The 19,223-nt window shown below is 39.8% G+C and overlaps 1 protein-coding gene across 5 annotated transcripts in view; it reads right to left on the bottom strand.

Moving 5' to 3' along the window:
- The window catches only part of BTBD7 (BTB domain containing 7), a 51,799-nt gene extending 32,939 nt beyond the window's left edge, over positions 1–18,860 (bottom strand). For 3 of the 5 annotated variants that reach the window (XM_068192557.1, XM_068192560.1, XM_068192561.1), the window contains exons 1-2: positions 18,713–18,860; positions 8,654–8,815 (exon numbers count right to left, since the gene is read on the bottom strand). The gene's annotated coding sequence lies outside the window, so the exon portion shown is untranslated. Of the gene's footprint in view, positions 1–1,852; positions 1,875–8,653; positions 8,816–18,712 lie in introns of those variants that run through there. The other 2 variants (XM_068192558.1, XM_068192559.1) reach the window with 2 other exon arrangements.
- Positions 18,861–19,223: the final 363 nt, after the last annotated feature.

Genomic DNA, 19,223 nt, shown 5'->3' with positions numbered 1-19,223 from the left:
CACCAATAAGGTAACTTCATTATTTGTCACTAAATGGTACATGATTTAGATAAAATAAACTCAGCTTCCAGCACACAGTATTTTCATAAAACCTCAAACACTTTCAAGACACCCTTTTATTTGAATGATTAAACCAAGATCAGAAATACTTTTTTCCCCCACAATAACCTGTAATTTTCCAAACCATTCACAAATCATATGATAAATTGCAACATGGAAAAGGATGCCTATCAAACTTTTAGCTAAGAAATTTTCAAGGAGAGCTTGGTCTAGACTAGGTATTTTCCTTTGACTATACCAAGAAAGACTTTTCATACATGTCTATACCTATTCCTACATGGTCAAAAATCCCAAACTTAATTATACTGATTGAGAAAGCTAAATAAGCCAGTCCTGTTGGAGATTATACCATCATGACTTATTTCAGCTGCATTTTTATTCATTACATTTACATAGTTCTCATTCAGTACTGCTTTTCAAATTTAGAATTGAGAAGACCTAGAAATACATTTAAGATAGTAAAAATAAGGCAATTAAGGTTTCATTAAATGTTCTTTTTGGCACTTGAAAACATCTTAGAAATCAGTTCTGAGGTGAATTGAACAAGGACCCATTGCTTACACACAACAAAGATAATCTCATTTATTCCAATATTAGCAGTGTTAAAACACTAATACTGAAAAATTGAAGTTAGCACAAGAAGAACCGCTGTCAACTGAACACTTGTGCCCCCTTCCAAAACACAAACATGAAGATAAAGAATAATAGAAAGGTAAAGTGCTAAGAATCTTTTCGATTCCCTTAAATATTGTGAACACATATAGATTTGCTATATGCTTCTGAATTGTTTTCCTTTCCTGGTGGTGTCTGGCATGTTAAATTGGCCAAGAAAGTGACATGCAAGCACAAGTTTCAAAGTGCAGATCCTGGGGAACAGAAAGTGAGAGGCCAGGAAGAAAAAGGCTGCAAATTGCTGTAGGCACAGAGGTGAGGGGAACAAGTGCTCCAGGATTCGAGGGCCGGGTAAATGAGGAGGAAGAGTAGGGAAGGGTTTGAAAACCTGGCTTTACAGACATGGCTATCAGGCAGAATTGTTGCTCTGCCTGTGCACATCCCAGGGTGGCCTCACACAGCTGCAGCCTGCTGAGCACTAGTGGAATTCTGTAGGGCAGGAGACACAACCCTAAAACCACCACAGCAGCTTTCAAGCCAACTTGAGCCAACAGAGGCTTGTAAATGCCAAGGGAGCTCTCATGCTTGCCCTCCCTAGCCAGCCTGCCAGGTCATCTCAACTGCATCCAATCTTGAACTTGTCTCCACGCAGATTCAGCTTGCTGCACATCAGGAAACAAAGATAAAATACCCTCCTACATGAACAGAAGCCTACTCAGGATGAAGATAGAACCAGAGCACACACAAAATAGGTAATATCACACCTGCAAATACCAGTAAATCTTCTCAGCAAACACAAGCTGTTGCATCAGTTCAGTGTTAGCCGTTGCATGCACTCATCTTCTCCCTTGTGCAGAAATAAGCTATTCAAAGATTACTGAATCCATATGGTGTGGATCTCTACTTCATTTCTGAAAAACTTCACTGGCTTAAGAAAAACTTCACTGGCTTAAGAAAAAACACTTAGAAAATAAATTCATTAAAACAGTGACACTCCAAGTGATTTCTATATGCACCAAGAATATGTTGCTTAAATGTGGTATAAATTTCTAGATGGAATTAGTTACACTCAGGACAAACTTTGTGAAGGTAAAAGTCACCTTTCAGTTTAAATGCTAACTTGCTCACAGGTAAAGGCTAGCAACCTGAGCAGATATCCTAACAATTTCCCTTTTCTCACCTAAAATTGGACTTGGTTCATTTGGACTTGAGTCCTGGAATAATGCCATTGTTCGTCCACTTTTCTGTATTCAGCTAAGGTGTGATAGCTTGTCTATTAGATGTCTACTAATAGTTTTCAGTTCTTTCCAACACAGGAAAGAGCCCAGGAGCTAAAAGAGAAGAAAAAAGAAGTGTTGGGCTTTTCTTTTTTTTTCATAAGTAAGCACTCAATATTCAGAACCACGTCGCAGATTTGAAGTTAATACCTTCCACTTGGCAATAAATACATGCCAAAAGATGGAAGGAACACAGTCAAGGAATATATATAACTGTTCAATACCATTAGCAGCCAATGCTTGAATTTGCAAACCAGGTTTTAATTAAACTCAAAAAGGAATGTCATAAAAGATTCCTAAAATACACAATAGATAAAATTATTTTATTTGGAGGCTTACAACAATAACATTGTTACACATTAAGCCCAAGTGAGTATCGTGCAGAACGAATTCACTCACTAAATTTACAATACATAACTTCCATGCACTAAGTCATGTACGTTCAGGCTGCTTTCTTAAGAGTATTTTGCATCTTGAATTTAAATGTTTTGTAGTTCACAGAGTGTCTTGGGCCCCATGGCTCAAAACCCACAATAGCTTTAGTTCCAGTACTGTCCTTAATCTCATGGATCAACTGAAAGTACATTTATTTTTTAATACAGCACTAAATTTTACAAGATAATATTATATAACCCATGTTGCATTTCCCAAAAAATTTAGCTAGCACCAGTGATGAACTCTGTCCTGGAGGAAGCCCTGCCCTCCTCTCTTCATTCTCATAACCCCTTTTCCTACCTTGTTGGTTCTGTCCCAAGTATTTTGTAAACTAGATAAACTGACCCATGTTAGAGCCAACTTAAACAAGAAGCTGAAACAGTATCAGTAACCCAAATTGGTTGTTATGGCATCACATGAATACTTGCACTACTGCATCTTTTGACAGCAAAGTGTACTTGAACTACTTACTCATGGATTTAGATGCCTTCTTTTTGTTTGGTTTGTTTTGCTATTGTCCACTTCAGCCTCTCTACTAAACACAGCCTACCTGAACAGCAGTTAGCCTAGCATATAACTAACTGAGTCTAGTCAATACAACTCAGCTACTACAAAAATACCAAGTCAAGAATGCAGCTTCTCCACAGTGAAAGGCACTTGTAAAAGGAGAGGAACATAAAAATAAAGGAAAAACTCCAAACCACAAACAACTAGATCTTTAGCTGCAAAAGGAAATATAGATTTAGTTTTTTCTTGCAGAAGTTATCCTGCATACCAAAAGTTCCCTTATTTTAGCTTATTTGAAGAATTTTTAAATTGTATTTTAGCCTCAGAATACACCCATGGAATTTTGTTTTAAAAACCACCATCAGGTGAGCTTTTTCTTTACTTTTTATTAAAAGGCGGCATGCATCCCTCTAAGCATTACCACAATGAAACTAAATTCAACATCTGCTGACCAACTGAAACAGTTGTTGAGAGCAGTGACGCACGTACAGATGTGTTATGAACACACACACATACACAGGAAAAGAGTTAAACTACGTCAAAGCTTGTTTTAAAAAGCCTGCACTGCAGAAAAAGTACATGGAGTGTGTTATGTGAAATTAGGAAGTTAATAGAAACCAAAATTACCACTCCAAATCCTACAAAACAGCACAAAAGTGACTTTCAGATTATACTGATACTCAGAATAAAATTTAAAATCAGCACAAGTCTGCTTAAAGGTTTCAGCCTGAAATAAGTTTCTCAGTCTTCTCAGTATTTGTCACACTGAACCTAAAATCCTAAGAAGCTAGATGACATGCATCTGAGGTATCTGGGCTGACAGCCAGGTATTCCTGGACTGGGAATTTTGATTTAACAAAAAGTCTCAGTACAGAATGGACCTTGGTAACAGTGACACTTTGTTTATATCATCACTCAATACAAACGTTTCATAAAACTGGGATCCAATTAATATAAAGGGCAAAGTCTAGAGTACTAGAACAGCTTTTACAACCATTTGATTTTTCCCCCATAAAATTTTAAGACCTTTGTATTTCTTTTGGAGTTGCTGCCATAGGATTATGCAATAGCATAATATTAAAACCAAAGTAGGAAATTATATCAAGTACATGCACATACCTGTACCAACATGGTATTTCAGGCTTTCATTTTACCTAGCATGTTTAAATTTACTATGAGTAAATGACAACCCAGGCATCATAAGAATAACTTATTCATGTTTGCTGAGATTTTTATCCAGACCAAAAATGCTATGCTATTTTGCCCCAACAGCTCATTTCAAGTAACAAGCACAACTTTACTGCAAGATGAGATGACAAGATACAGCAATAAAAAGCATCAACCCTAGTAAGGAAACACATCAACTAAATTTCAGCAAGGTTAAACTTATTTCCATAGAAGTTAGGTAGATCAACTAAAACAGAAAGAACTTGTAAGAATGGACCATTGCTATCATGCCCAAAGTACATCCCACCAGCTTGCCTTAACATCCTGAACCTCCCTCCAGCAGGACAGTGGCCTGGTGACCAATAGAGAGCCCTGAGCCATCACAAAGTGATTCAGGAACAATCCCACTCTCAGAAGAACAGAAGCAAGTTCCCATCCACTGAGAAGTTTCCAGAGGCAGCCCTGGCCATGCTGGTTGTTAGGCAGTACACTGCTGGAATGACCAGTCAACAACATCCAAAGGCACAAGCTCTTAAAAATGAAGACAAAGTTGCTTGTAGCTGGAGTTACAACTGCTTGTTCAGACGTGCATGGAGTATCTACCTCAATTTCCACGGGGAAAGTGGTTCTCCAAGTGAGAGGAGTTGACAGGAACTGAGTGCTACCTGTCCTAACCTTCCTCTTTTTCCATGGGTGAGATTTTGTGGAGGTAAAGTCTCAAGTCTCAGAAGTGCGCACGCTAAAGGACTGAATGGATATGGGACAGCATACCTGAAAGAAATTGTGTAACTGGCAAGTAATTTTCTGTTGAAGGGAAACAACTGAAATGTGAAAGCTCAGTTGATTATGCCTGACACACATGCAAATCCACGCAAAGCCCATTTTGACTCTTTTTTATAATCATGTCAAGCAATCAACTTTTATCATTATTCAAAATTAACTGGATGATACAGTAGTAAGATGCAACTGAAAGAGCCAAAAGGTTGTGGTTTGGATAATGCTCTTCACGACATGAGCTAATGAATCTGTGTTATTTCCTTATTCACTGCATTGGAAAGAACGAAAAATCCAATGAGGAAAAGCACCAGAACTTAAGCCACATCAGCAGTTACCAGCTCAAGAGGGCAAGAAAAAGCAGATATAACCAGATTACAAAAAGTGACTGCATTACTCAGTCTTTGCTGAGAATCATGTGTTCCAGCTATCACAAAGAACCCTTTCTTATAGTTTAGCATGAAATTTACAGCATTTTCTCTTCCATGAAGCAGTATGCTTCTCCATCAAGAAGTTCTTTCAAAACAGAGGTGATAAAAACACCAAAACAGTCCTAGCTTTTTATTTCTAGATTTGTTGAGAATCACTGGACTGAGTTTTAGTGAGGAAAACCCACCAGTAAACAACCTGTACTGATTTTCAACATTTTCTCTGAGGAATCAGAGTGAAAGTTAAAAGAACTATGCTCAAACAGAGCACAAAGGTGTGTAGTCTTGAAGATACGCACACTTCAGAAATTGAAAACACTGAGCAGCATTTCAAGAGTTGAAAAAAACCCACAGAACTTACAGGAAGAAAACCTCCTTTCAATGCTGTCTTGCCAAACAGCACTCAAAGTAGTATTTCTGATGATCAGCAAAGCAATTTCAAGTATGATATCAACATGCCACATTGTAGAAGTAAATAAAAAATGTCATTAACACAGACTGACAGGTCAAATCACTAACAGCAGTGTGGAGGCAGGGGACATCAACATATTTATATTCCTCTAAACACAAAAAATTCCAGCAGCTAAAAAATTCAACACAAAGCACACAGAAACTAAGTGAATTACAGCAGTACAATCCTGCATGGAATAGGCTGCTCCTCCCAAGCAACTTAAATGAATTTTCCTCTCTCTACATCAGTGATTCTTACAGTTGGTTGCAAAACCACACTAATTTACCAAAAGTCTATTCTGATTGATAACATTCATATAAAGACTTAACTAATGTTCATGAAGATTAATTCAAAACACTTCTTTCAGCCAAATGAGCAAGAGCTCATTTATGGCCCTCTAGGACTCTCTTGAAGTGAAATGTCAGCATGTATTCTTCAATTACTCCATTTTTTTACAAGTTAACTTGAAAGGAACATTATCTGATTTAGATAAAAACATCATTAAATCTACTTTATAAGAAAATCAGAAAAATCCTATCCACTAAATCTTTATCAATATCACTAAACAGAGTAATTAGGTATGAACATATGCATTTACAGGAAAATGAGGATAACTAATTTTAGCCAGTCTAGAATAATTGCAGCATAGTCTGACAAACTGTGATAAATTTTGAGGAGTCTAAATGTGCTTCAAAAGGCTTCTTCTGAGAAAAAATTACCCACATGATTTTTTTTTTTAAAGAACAGCAGATATTCTTTGGTTTACATATATGAACACATCAGTTGGTTAACGCAGAAAAAGGAACTTCCAAATTACATGAAAAGTACCTCAGAAAAAGGAACGGACTTTTTTTTAAGTAGTCTGCTTTTTTTCTTTCCATCAAGGTCAGGCCAAGACTTTGTCTTGTCAGGCAGCTACCTAACTCATGGAGAGCTCAGCTACATTCAGCCTTGGATACTGAGGTCAAATACTAGTCTGGTAAGATCACTGTCCTCCTCAGTGTGTCTCCTGCCTGTCCATTACTGCAGCAATATCCATGGTCACCTGTTCTGTTTCCCCCCCTGGACAAGGCAGAAGTGGAGAGCAGAATAACCTTCCACATGAAGCTCTACCACCTTTACAGAGCCTTTTTCATGGGCTTCTTAGCCCTGTACCCTTTATCTGTCAACAGGATTGCTGCTTCTTCTGGAACAGGCAAGCGGTCTTTCATCTCCACAGTCTTCTACCCCCCTGGAATTTTATTCTATTTAGTCTGAGAGTGCCCCCCAAAGATCTCTGTCTCAAGAAAGGGAATTCCTCCTCTTGCTCAAGCTGTGACCCAACCACAACACAAAATCCTGTTTTCAATTAACAAATCTACTAAAGATGGAAAAATCTTGGCTCAAACCCCAATCATATGGAAGATACATATACCCTACATTTTTCCTTGAACTGGAGTTATTTTCCCTTTTTATCCAGGCCCAATTATTTCACAGAAAGTCATTTACTCTGAATGAGGATGTGGGAGCTTCCTGTACACAACAGTGCTTGTAAATTCAGTGCACAGTTACATTCACTCTTCCTCTCAGAACATGCCGCCTCTGAGAGTGCATTAGAGTAACTAATGGGACAATCCCAGACACTGTGCTCTGTACCTACCTAAGTAGGCAAGCAGCACTCATCCTATCTTATGACTTACTATTTTCAACCCACCTTCAAAAAAGCAACCTTTTGTTCACTCATCTTTAGTTTCCTTATTAAATTCCACAGCCTGAGTCATCTCTGATGATGGCACTGCTTGGGGTTTTCACAACAATAGCTCCAACATCAAAGCAGACTAAAAACTCTTGGACCCACATATTGATCAGCCTTCCCATATAGGTGGCCTCTTTTAGTAGATCAGATGAAAAATTACTTCTATCTTACTTTGGCTGCAATCAGCTTTTCATCCTGCCAGCCAGTCATTGTATCAGTAATAACATCTTGAGGTATTTCTGTTGCTTGGAACATCATTCCTCATGACTACAGTGTTTCTGTACAATACTCTTCCTTTATACTTAAGCCTTCAAGATGCTTGGTAACAATACACAGCTCATCTATTTCCACTAAAACCCCTGCCTGTGGCTAAAAACTGCTATTACCAATATTGCCGTATATCCAAAACAATTTTCTCTACACTTCAGGCCTTAATACGCACGCCACCATTCCTTTTCTTCTGTACACCATCCTCGCTATGGATCCTTTTGTCATCACACCACAGCAATTTCACCCATTCAGCCTTTTCTCTTGGATAAAACAAGTTTGAAGTATTGGCTGCTGGCATAATTTCTTACATGTTTAACACCAATGGATACATCTATATACAATAAAAAAACTGGAAGGGGGAACATGAAAAGGTGTGGTAAAGAACTCAAAAGGCAATCTAGTCCAGTCATTTCATGAGACATCAGGAATTTTATTAAAGAAACACTGATTTTCCTCACTGAAGACAACATTAAGTCACAGTCATAAAACTGACTCATTACAGCTACAGTTTGAATACTTTCAACAGTAAGCCACAAGCCACGACAAGTCTCGCATCCAACAAAACCACAGTTGCAATCTGGATTCAAAATGCATTATTTGGTGTATACAGACCTAAGCTGGTTCACCAACACTGGTTCCATGCACATTTCCTCAGTGCCAGCACTCACCACAGCTACCACCAGCATCTCCCAAAGCTCCTCCATCGTGTCAGCAACTAAACACAGGTATTCTCTTCTGTGAGATTTTTTTCTCCCCAGTGTAGTTAGCTCCCTGTACCAGTTTACCAAATGGCTCAAGGAACCCAGATGATGCCAGAGAGAAGGAAGAACAGCAAGAAAAGGTTAATTTGCTTCCCACAATCATATACAATGTTCAATTTGACAAATACTCAGTAGACACTGTCTTCCAAAAATAAACATTCTCAGGCCCCAAACACCTATTCCTGCAGCAGAGCTGTACCTCTTCATTGCAGCAGACGTTTGGAAAAGCCATGCAAGTTCTGACTGGACCGTGTTTGTTTCAGTTGATCCTTTGGTGTGGCTGATCCAGCTGTTGCCCAAGTACAGCACTGCCTCAATCTTCATTTAGCCAACTACCACTGTCAATAAAAACATCTTACTTTAAGTGGGCAGCTATAATACCACTTTTGCAATATGCTTTTTCTTCTCCAGAGCTCCTAAAAATTAACAGTAGGAAAAATCACCTGCAAAGCAAGGGCAGTCCTAGCAGAAAAAAGCAATTTAGACAGCAGCAGCTACTGCTAGGATTCACCATGACAGTGCTCCCTGTATCCAGGTGGCTGATTGCTGCTTCTTTGGCCTGTACTTATTTTCCTCTGTATCTGTGCAGTTTGTTCCCTCCTTGGTTAACAACACTTCATGTAGCAGCCATCACTACTAGAGAGGTCCATGGGAGTTGTCGCTTTTTTGAATGCTTGAACGATTTAAAATTTGCAGTCCAGAATATATGCATCAAGGTATTAGTCATTTAGGAAAAAATATCAAGCTAAGCCTGTGTGAATTTTAATATATTCTCCTCAATGTAGTGAACTTGTCCTCTGACAGGGAGAAGCTAACTGTGTATGCAGGACTCACTGCCTGTCAGCTCTTCACAGGTACATCAGGGTGATCTGATACTACCACTGAAGTCAAACTAACAGGGAACTGTACTTTCCCTCACACTCCATCCTGCCAAGGGGTTTACTTGCTTCCTCTCACACTTGGTTTGTGATCATATAATGATCACAAGCCATTTCAAATGGCTGATCCATCACCACACTGCTGGAGAGTGGGAGATAATAGACAGGAAGAGGGAACTCCAGCACATTTGTCTGACAGGCAGCTAAAACTGGAACAGGATCTCACAGCTCTCAATATGAAGAAAGCACACCATTCCTATTAGACTGCCTCACAACTCCACAAAACTATGGCCTTGTAGTCATGCTTTCTGTTCTCTCTTCAAGTCACTCTGGCCTGGCACCAGTGTTGACACTCACATCTTCCCCTTGTCTCCTAATATCCACAGTCACTCCCAAGACTATTCCATTCACTGCTGCAGAAAGCAATGCAAAATCAATCTGTACAATTTATTGTGCATGATATTGATACAACAGTTGACTTATCTGAGACCATGTAAACTGGTTATGCACTGCTGCCTCCCTAAGCAAGGGTGAAATTCCTGGTCAAACCCACAGAACATTTTCCTTGTATTTAGAGGTTTTTAAGACAACCCCCCCATAACTAACACAATGATGTTATACCTGTTCTTATAAATCAATTATATCTGTATATACTAAGATTTTAACAATTATTTAAAACCTTACACATTTGAAAGATGTCCCCTTTGGCTGGACTCTTCTGCATGGTTAATTTAAATTCATTAACTTCAGCAGAAAATTTTAAGAGCCACACTGATACAACCAACTAACATTTATATCATAATACCTGATGCCAAGAAATCTTTCTATGCTGTATACTTCAAAGATTTCAGCCATTTTGAAGACAGGAGCAAAATACATTAATATTGCAATATTTTCCCTCAAAACTCTCAAAAGTTACAGCAGTAACTTCAGTTTCAGTAGTTATCTTCATTAATACCTACATTTAGATTCCATATAAGTGTAGCAAGAACTAAATGCTCACAAACTTTAAGGAACGTCCTGCCCAAACTACAGGAATTCATTTCAGAAAATATACTTTCTCAGTAATAAAAGAAATCAATTAAGGAAGGAAAGGCTTAGTCAGAAAACCAGACTAGTACTTAGCCTACAATTAAGTTGGAGCTTTGTTTACATTTTCCCCTTGGCAAGAAAAGGAAGTTATGTCTTCCACATTTCCTGCAACAAGCTCTCTCTGCACTTCCAAAGCATATTTTTGTTCTGTAACATGAATATGCAAGTTTTACAGAACAGTCAAAAGAGCATCACAAATGTTGACATAATGTTGTTTCTGAAAACAGAGGCACCGATCATGTACACATTTAATTTCATTAATTCAGCAACATCAACACATAACTCCTGTACACAGACTTTTAAAGGCTGCAGAGTTAGAAAAGCTTATGGGGTGGTTTTTTGTTTAACCATTTGCTAAGGCAAACCTGCCCTTCGAGCAGACTGTTGACATGCCTTAACTCTTCCTTCTCTCCCCACAAGATTTGAAGCTTTTCAGACATCCCAGAATATTAAAAAAATAAGTAGATTTTTCAAAGAAATCAAACAACAAAGTCTGTTGCATTACACTAATTACAGGTGTTACTCCATTAAAGAAACCCATTGCTCCTAATGTAATTTTAAACTACATTTTGTTCATCTTTCTCTCTCATGCACAACTGTCCTTGATACCACAATTCCTTCACATTCAAAGAAAGGGCAAAATGCAGAAACTTTGCCAACCTGTGCTCTACTTCCCAAATCTCCTTTGAGTCTTCCATGATTTGAAAAGTCCATTAATGTACAGAAAAAAGACAACACTGCCACCAAAAAAAAAATCTCACTTCCCTCTCTACCTAGATGATCATTCCCACTCAACTCTCCATTTATGTTCAATGAACAGAACAGTTTTTAGCTGGATCAGTTTTCAGATTAACAAAAAATAAGAGGTTCATTTCAATAAGGAAACACATTAATCTTGTATACGTGGAAAAAAGGGCAAGTTCCCTTTCCTTCCAAACATAAAACACGGATGAAACTCCAGATCCACAAGATATTTAAATAAAAGCACCCTCATTACTGTTGAAGATTGCTAGTGCCTAATACAACTGAGCTTTGATGCAGCTAACATTTAGTCACAAAATGTGCCATTTTCCAATTCCAATTCTTCAGCAAAAATAAGCTGGTAGCTAAAAACAGAATGAGGGAAGAAGGGAAGGAGGAGAAAGGACAGATGCCCAAGGTAGTGGTGGGGAAATTCCTAGATCAGCAAAAGTCTGTTAATCCAAAGGGGAAACTTTGAGCCAATAATTAACTGAGAAATTATGCAGTAACAAAATGACCTCAGATGTTCTCAGCAGAGAAATTCAAATGTCTTGAGAAACTTAGAGCGAGACACGACAAATTTTATTTTACTTGCAGTGGAAAAGCCCTGAGTAGTATGAATAGATATTTTAGAAAGTTTGTAATAAGACTGTACTTCTGATTAACATCATTTTCAGAAGATATGTAATTTAAGCTTTAAAACCAACTTCAAGTAGTAATTGCCCTGGTTATAACATCAAAGACTGTAGTCAAATGCAGTTAAAGACAAGCAGCTTTGATGCACTGCAGAAATACTTATGAGAGTCACTTTACCAGAGGTTACCAGGTCTTCAGACCCATGCCTGGAACTACAAAATACAATTAGACAAGCCTTATACTGAATGTTAGAAGGGTATTTTGGCATTTCAAGTCCAAATACACATTTCCAGGAGTGCTTAATGGAGGGTTAAACCCTACAGAGATTTTAAGTACCAAATAAGAAGCAGGAGGTAGTTTTTGACCTAAATAAAGTACCTTTTAATGTATTTTTAAAAAAGGATACATCAAAATATTCTCTTAAATATTATCTTTGGCTATACCAAAAAACCTCCAAAAACCAAAACAGTCAGCAAAGTTGGGATTTGAGAATTTAAAGCAGTAAACACACATTCTTATCCAAAATTTAGATAAGCTAGTCACTCATGAAAATAAACTGCAGAGAAGATGGAGATACTTGATACATTGGGAGTGTGGGGGGGGCTCAATGGTCACTGAATAGCTCCTCATGCTGTCATATACATTCCTCTGTAGAAATTATGGTGCTTACATGCAGCTCACCAGGAACAACTGCTGCCTCTCAGTGCTGATACAACTTGGATTATTCCTCCTTCAGTACCAAGGCCATCACTACACTGAGTAACACAAAGCTTCCCAACTCCAGTGTGTATTTTATTTTACTGCAGAGACTTGCTTGTTTCTGCGGTAGAATAAAAAAAAAATTTCAAAGACTTCCTAAAAGTTCCTCATTATAGACTGGAAAAGGTATTTTCAACTTAAAATGACAATATAAGCAACTTGATGTATTTCAGAGAGCAGCAGTCACTACTAGAATGACTGTAAAGAAATCCATGAATCTATTAACATTATCTTCTCTACCTGCATTCTAGACATTTTATATGCATGTCATTCCATCTCTCAAGATGTCTGAAATTGAGATGTCCAGTACAGGATGAACCAAGGTACAAGATATCAGCCTTTAATATATTCACATGCTTCATTAGTCTGGGATTTGTCAGGGTTTTTTTTTAATGGGTAATACAAAATTCCACTGTGTATATGCCTACACTCCTTCCTTCTTCAAGATGAAATCTTCTGGTCATTCAGTTAAGTATCACAAGACATTTCAGAGGTTGTTAGCCATTTATGTATTTTAAGACACATCTGGGTACATGAGAAAAACCTCTAAATGCCCCCACATGTTAAAAGAATTCAGCACAACCTCATGTTATACACTGCAGAATTTAAGTGGATAAGCAGTATAATTATCACAGCAGCAAGAAGGCTTTAAATAAGATATCTTTCTAGACGAAGTCAAAAAATCACCAAATCCACAGCAAACCCAGTTCTAACAGTCAACGAACCACTTCTCCCCCATCTTTACATCACAAACCATCATTTGAAAAAAGCTAAAGCAGAAGATCAAAAGAGATCAAAAAATAAGGGAGCACTAGCCCACAAAACACCGTCTTGTTTCATTCTGAGTGTATTTGCTATGTTAGAATGCTTTTAATTAGCTCTCAAGCAGCATTTCCAATATTGGGGTCAGGAGGAAAAAAGCATGAAAAGGAACTTTTGTCACTCATACTGATTATTTTTAAAGCACTTAAAATAACCTACCCATTTACAGAAGTGTTTTATATTCTTCATTGCAGTACAGAGATCTGGAGTAGCAGATGATAAGCAAAGCAGCACTTAAATTTCTCACTAATGCAACGCGAACTACTTGGTCACTCAAAAAATACTTTAATTTTCTTATAAATAGGTATAAAATTTTACTCATGTTGGATGCCTTCACAAGACACTGGTATTCTTGCTCTTTGTATACAAAACCTTGATTAAAATCTCAGGGGTAGACTATGAGAACAATCTTCTCTCACCCAAACTGCAGTTTAAAATACACAGGCAAGCATACAGAGATATTTTGCAGCTCTACTGATCCCACAGAGCTTCTGCGAGTTCTGGGTCACAAAAGAATAAGCCCAACTAAAGAACCAAGCAGCAGTCACTTATTACATTACTGCTTGCACCAGCTCCTTCAAGTTTAGCCATTGTTACCATCAGCAGAACGGTATAATGTCCTGATAGTTATCCTGGTTTTAACAGATCTTGGACAAGGTTTCCAAATTAGAGGAGTCTTGCATATCATTAACTAGCTTGATCTCTCTCCAAAGCACTTCCCACTACACAATGTCAAAGATCAGAAGTGATGAAGAAAAAGAGATTAATCTTAAAGGTACAAGTTACCATTAAGAAATGGTCCTGTAAGAAAGAGAAGAAAGTAGAAATAAAAAGGCTCTTTAACAATATGCGGAATCACAGTAACTGCAGAGCTAGAAAGATATTCTCTAAAAGAGATTTTTTAAAAAAATTAAATTCTACCATTTACTATTCACTACAGTGGGTTGGAAACAGGGTATGATAACACAGAAAAGCCAGGATGAATACAAAAAAATCCAGTTATTTTAATACAGGAAGAACTGAACATACAATGACATTTGAATGCCATAAAAAATATACAGTATGAATGACCCCTGAATTGGGACAAAATTTGAGGACAAAGATCAAACAGGATTTAGAAAATGATCAGTCAGTTACACAGGTAACAGCTCACGCTTGAATGCAAAGTTTGAAAAAACCAAGTAAGACCACTGAGAAGATACTCCTGAAACATAAAACTGATTTAAGAAGATATTGTCCAAAATACTATACCTCCACACTTAGTACTGAAAGCTTTGACTTAATCAGTTTTGACTGCTGTTAATTTTTTTCTTGCATGCTTTAGCACTCGAACATCTAAATAACCAGTTTAAACCCACTGATGATAGAAAATCCCCAACAGGCTGGACATGTCTGCAAGGCCACCAGTAGTTAAAGTTCATATTCAGTAGTGTTTGGTGTAAGCTTGCACAACACCTGCACACAATGGAGCAAACAAATCAGATTTAAATTTAACTAAGTATATAGTTAGGTATGTACGTGAATCCAGCACATCAGGCAACACAGTTCCACCCTGATCCCCTTCACCCCCCTGGCTTCACCTCTACACTGTGCAAACAGACTTTCCACAGCAATGTGATGACCCAGATGAAGAATGCAACATGAAGTTATTTTGTGCTTTAGTGGTTTATCTTTCATACAGATCAATTTCCTGAATGTTTCAGAGTGAAGCCATGTAAACAAGCCTGCCAACACAGCTGAAGGGACAGTGCAGGAAGTAAGGAAAAGCAGCAGTAGACTGAAAGTGTTTAAACCAATTTTGCCACTAAGCATCTATCAAGAACTTCATAGGCATCCTTATTAATGCAGGTTCCCCCTGCCAGTGGGATAGGGAACAGAACAGAAAGCAAAGAAAAAACAATGCAATGAAACTCATGGGTTGAGATAAGCACAGTTTAATAATTTAAATAAACCAAAATATAATAATCATATTATAATAACAATTTAAATCTCCTAGTGTCCATTCATTACACAGAAAGCATCATTACAAAGTGTCCTTCTTGGGAGTCATGCAGGACAGACTTGATGAGTGTAAAGACTAGAATTAAATGTGGCATCTGCAGTTCCTTCTTATAGTTCAGGCATACTAGTAAGCCAACATAGGAAAGAGCATTCTAAAAATCCACAATAGCTTCTATTCAAAGATTTAAGGAAAGGATACTGACAAGACTTATCTTTCAAAGAACCTGGGAAATTAAACAAAACAATAGCTAGATGATTCACTGGAAGCTCACCTAACATATCTGAACTAGGATTCCTGGTCCCCACTGCATGTACAATGAAGCTGAGCATCAGGTTTCCAATGGGAAAAACCACTGATCTGGTAAGAGAAATCAAAAGCCACCTAAATATGTTAAGAAAAAGCAATCAAACAAAAAGAAATTAATACTAATTAATTAATACTAGAACTTGCAGTTCTCTATCAAGATTTGCTGTAAGAGCAGATTCTCATCAGTCTCATTAGGAATACAGATATTTCTTCTTAAGTGCAATCTCACAGTTTCCCTATAGATCTGTTTATTGATTAATGTGAACTATACACACAGTCCATCAATATGTCCATAGGATGTTTTCATTCATCTTACTGTTTGCCTTTGAAAGGCAACCAGCCACAACTACCTCGGTCACCACAGTGTACCCAAGACATCAGAAAAAACTCAGTTTTCTTGCATGTGGTCTGATATATCAAGAGGAAACAAGCATCAGGGTGGCAGAAGAGCAAGCAGGGTTAGTGTCCCAGCTCCTTCTATGGCCATGTGCAGGACCACAAGACACCACACCACCAATGCAGCTTACTAACAGGACAGAAGAAGATATTGTCCCAGCCTAAAATTCATCCCCAACAAACCTTGAGATTAACTGTCATCAGTGAGAACTAATCTGTAAACCTGACACCATGTATGCAGCAACTTGAAAGGCCGCTTTCAAAATGAAGACTCAATATTTTGTTGTTAATTCATCAAGTTCTGGCAGTTTCACTGAATTAAATTTAAAAAGCTGGCTGCAAAGGCAGCACATTCTACTCTAATTTAACAGTGAGCAACATAGCTTCACAACACAAAGTCTGGAGCTTCTCAGACAAGCTTGAAAACAAAGAGGGGAAAACATTTAAAAATCCCTGTGACAAATCCATGCAAGTCTTCCAGGAGAGCTTATAAAAGTAATTCTATTCCTTTATGTATGAGTCTTTGCAAATCAGTCCATGCCAGCTATAAGCACTACACCACCAATGTATCCATGACTCAGCAAGGGAATCTGGACATATGAAGAGAATTTACTTACTAATGTAAGAGGTAAGGATTTTTTAAATGGCAACAATGCCACAGTAAATGAACCAAGACAACTTCTAGTTTGTATGCTTAAACATACAAGAAGCACCGTCAGATTAGAATGTCAAACCCATTTATACACTGGCTAAAGTTTGAAAGCAAGTAAAACAATGCTTAGTGCAGCTGAGCTGAAATACAAAGGATTCAACAGCTGTTTTCATCTCCAATGAACAAAAACAAACACTGGCTCTACATTTGACACAAAACACCGAGCTGCATTTCCAAGATTACCTGTGTGCAGCCCAACTATGCAAGTCTAACTTCAGAGCTGAATACAAACCAGTCAGCAACTGGCAGCTTTGTGTTGTAACTTAAGATACAAGCTCGATTTACTGTGACATTCATCACATGTTTACATATAAGCACAAACAGACAGTACTATTTACACAACACTAATTGACACAGCAAAGTAGCAAATTCTTAAATGGCTCAATAATGCTTTTGTCCATCAACTGAGACTAGTTATCTAGTTGATAAATTATTCCAAAAAGGAAGAAAACATCACAACCCATACCTTCTCAATACATTACCTTCACACAGATATTCTACATAATAAGCACTCAGACCTTGCCTTGTAAACATCACAGTCCACTGAACCCGTACATTTTACTAACAGCTTTCTGTTCCACGTCCTCATAAATAACATCTACAGAATTATTTTTGTTACATTGGTAGCAGACAAGGTCAACAAGGGGTGGAGGAAAAAGTATTTTCATTGAATTCTTAAGCAAAAGGTTCAAATGGAAAAGGATCTAAGAAGAAATTCCCCTCCCTGCACCACCCTGTGTGAAGAAGGATACTAACACAGAACTTCAAATTATGACTTGAAACAATAAAAGAGAAGCTTAGGAGACTCATCTTCTTCCTTGAGAACTTTCAGACAAAGAGGGTAAAGCTTTACCCTCATCAATCTTTTCAGCATCTCAACATGAGTTACAAGGTTTAATTTTTTTTAATTTCAGCTTCTGTTTTTATCTTCTCCATTTCTAAATGAAAACAAAGCATGCAGTATATGTGGCAAAACCTGAGGTGGTCACATCCCAATGGTATATGTGCCAAACACTTTAAATTAGTTATTATATTACATTGGTTTGAAGCAAAGCCCCAAGCGATGCTACAACGCCTACGGTAAATTCTCACACAAAGTATCACTGCATCAACACGTATTTTATTATCCTGCTATCGTATTTTAGGTTAGTACTCGACATGTGTGTCATCTTTCACCCAACGGTCTCACATGGGATGGCGGGGAAGAGCAAGTAGGAACACGAACCAACAGAAAAGCACTAATCCCACTGGCAGCAGGAAGATTCCAGAGGCACGAGCGAACACATCTCCTACAAAGCGCTCCAAGTTTCTCCAGGAACACCGCGGTAGCACCTGTACAGAGAGGAGCGGGACAAAACCCCACAAATCCCGGGGCAGCAGCGATCTCCAGGCCACGGGCTCGGGACGGGCTGCCCGGCACCGGCGGGAGCGCGGCAGCCACGGCGGGCGAGCGCTCGCACCGGCCCGACACGGGCGGAGCTCCGCGGCTGCGGGAGCACGAGCCCCGCACCAGCTCCTGCGGGAGACGGCTGCAAGCACCTCTCCGGCTCCGCGGGGAGTGCGCCGAGGCGGAAGGGAGAGAAGAAGACAGGGAAAGGGCGGCGAGGCAGGACCCGACAGCGCGGACAGGCACAGCCGAGGCCGCTGCCGCCGCTCCGGACCGCGGACCCTGCGAGCCGGGAGCGGCACGGGGAGCAAGGCTCCCTCCCGCGGCGGGGCCCCGCGGAGCTGCGGGTTGGCAGCGGCGCGGCGGGACGAGCTGCCCGCAGCCGGCCCGGCGGGGCGCGCACCGATTCCCGCCGTGGGGGCGTCGACGGTCTTGCCCCCTCGCCTCCGCCGTCGTGACCAAGCCTGCGATCCCCTCCCAGCCCGGCTTCCCACGGCGCCTCACCTCCGGCAGCCGCTCGCCGCCGCCATCCTCCCGCTCAGCGCAGCCCGCTCCCGCCCGGCCCCGCTCCGGCCGCCGCCATTTTGCTCCCGAGCCCCAGGCTCGGCCGGGCAGCGGGAGCGCGCACGGCGCCTGCGCGGCGGCGGCGCTGCGGCGCACGGGCCACGTGGTCCGGGGGCGGGGGCGGGGCCGGTCCCGGCGGGCCCCGGTGGTCCCGGAGCTCGCTGCTTTTCCCGCACAGCTGCTCTGAGATCGTGGGGAAAAGCCGAGCCCGGCGCGGGTGCCCCTGCCGCGATCCCCGTCCCAACGCCGCGTGCACTGCTTGCTCTGTGTGACACATCTCCCAAGCCTGTTGCCATGCCCAGATGCAGAGGTGTCTGCAATGTCAGTGGTGTGCCAGCACGTGTTCTTTGTCCTTGCGACTAACGTAAGCTGCTTTTATTAAGCCTATGTCTGTCTCCGTGCTTTGCTAACCTGCCATGAGCTTGTTAGAGGCAGGGCACAGTCAGATTCC

The sequence above is a fragment of the Anomalospiza imberbis genome, chromosome 6 (genome assembly GCF_031753505.1).
Source record: "Anomalospiza imberbis isolate Cuckoo-Finch-1a 21T00152 chromosome 6, ASM3175350v1, whole genome shotgun sequence".
In the NCBI taxonomy this organism is placed as follows: Eukaryota; Metazoa; Chordata; class Aves; order Passeriformes; family Viduidae; genus Anomalospiza; species Anomalospiza imberbis.
Note: the sequence above shows the minus strand (reverse complement) of the source record. Positions and strands in the feature narration are given on the sequence as shown.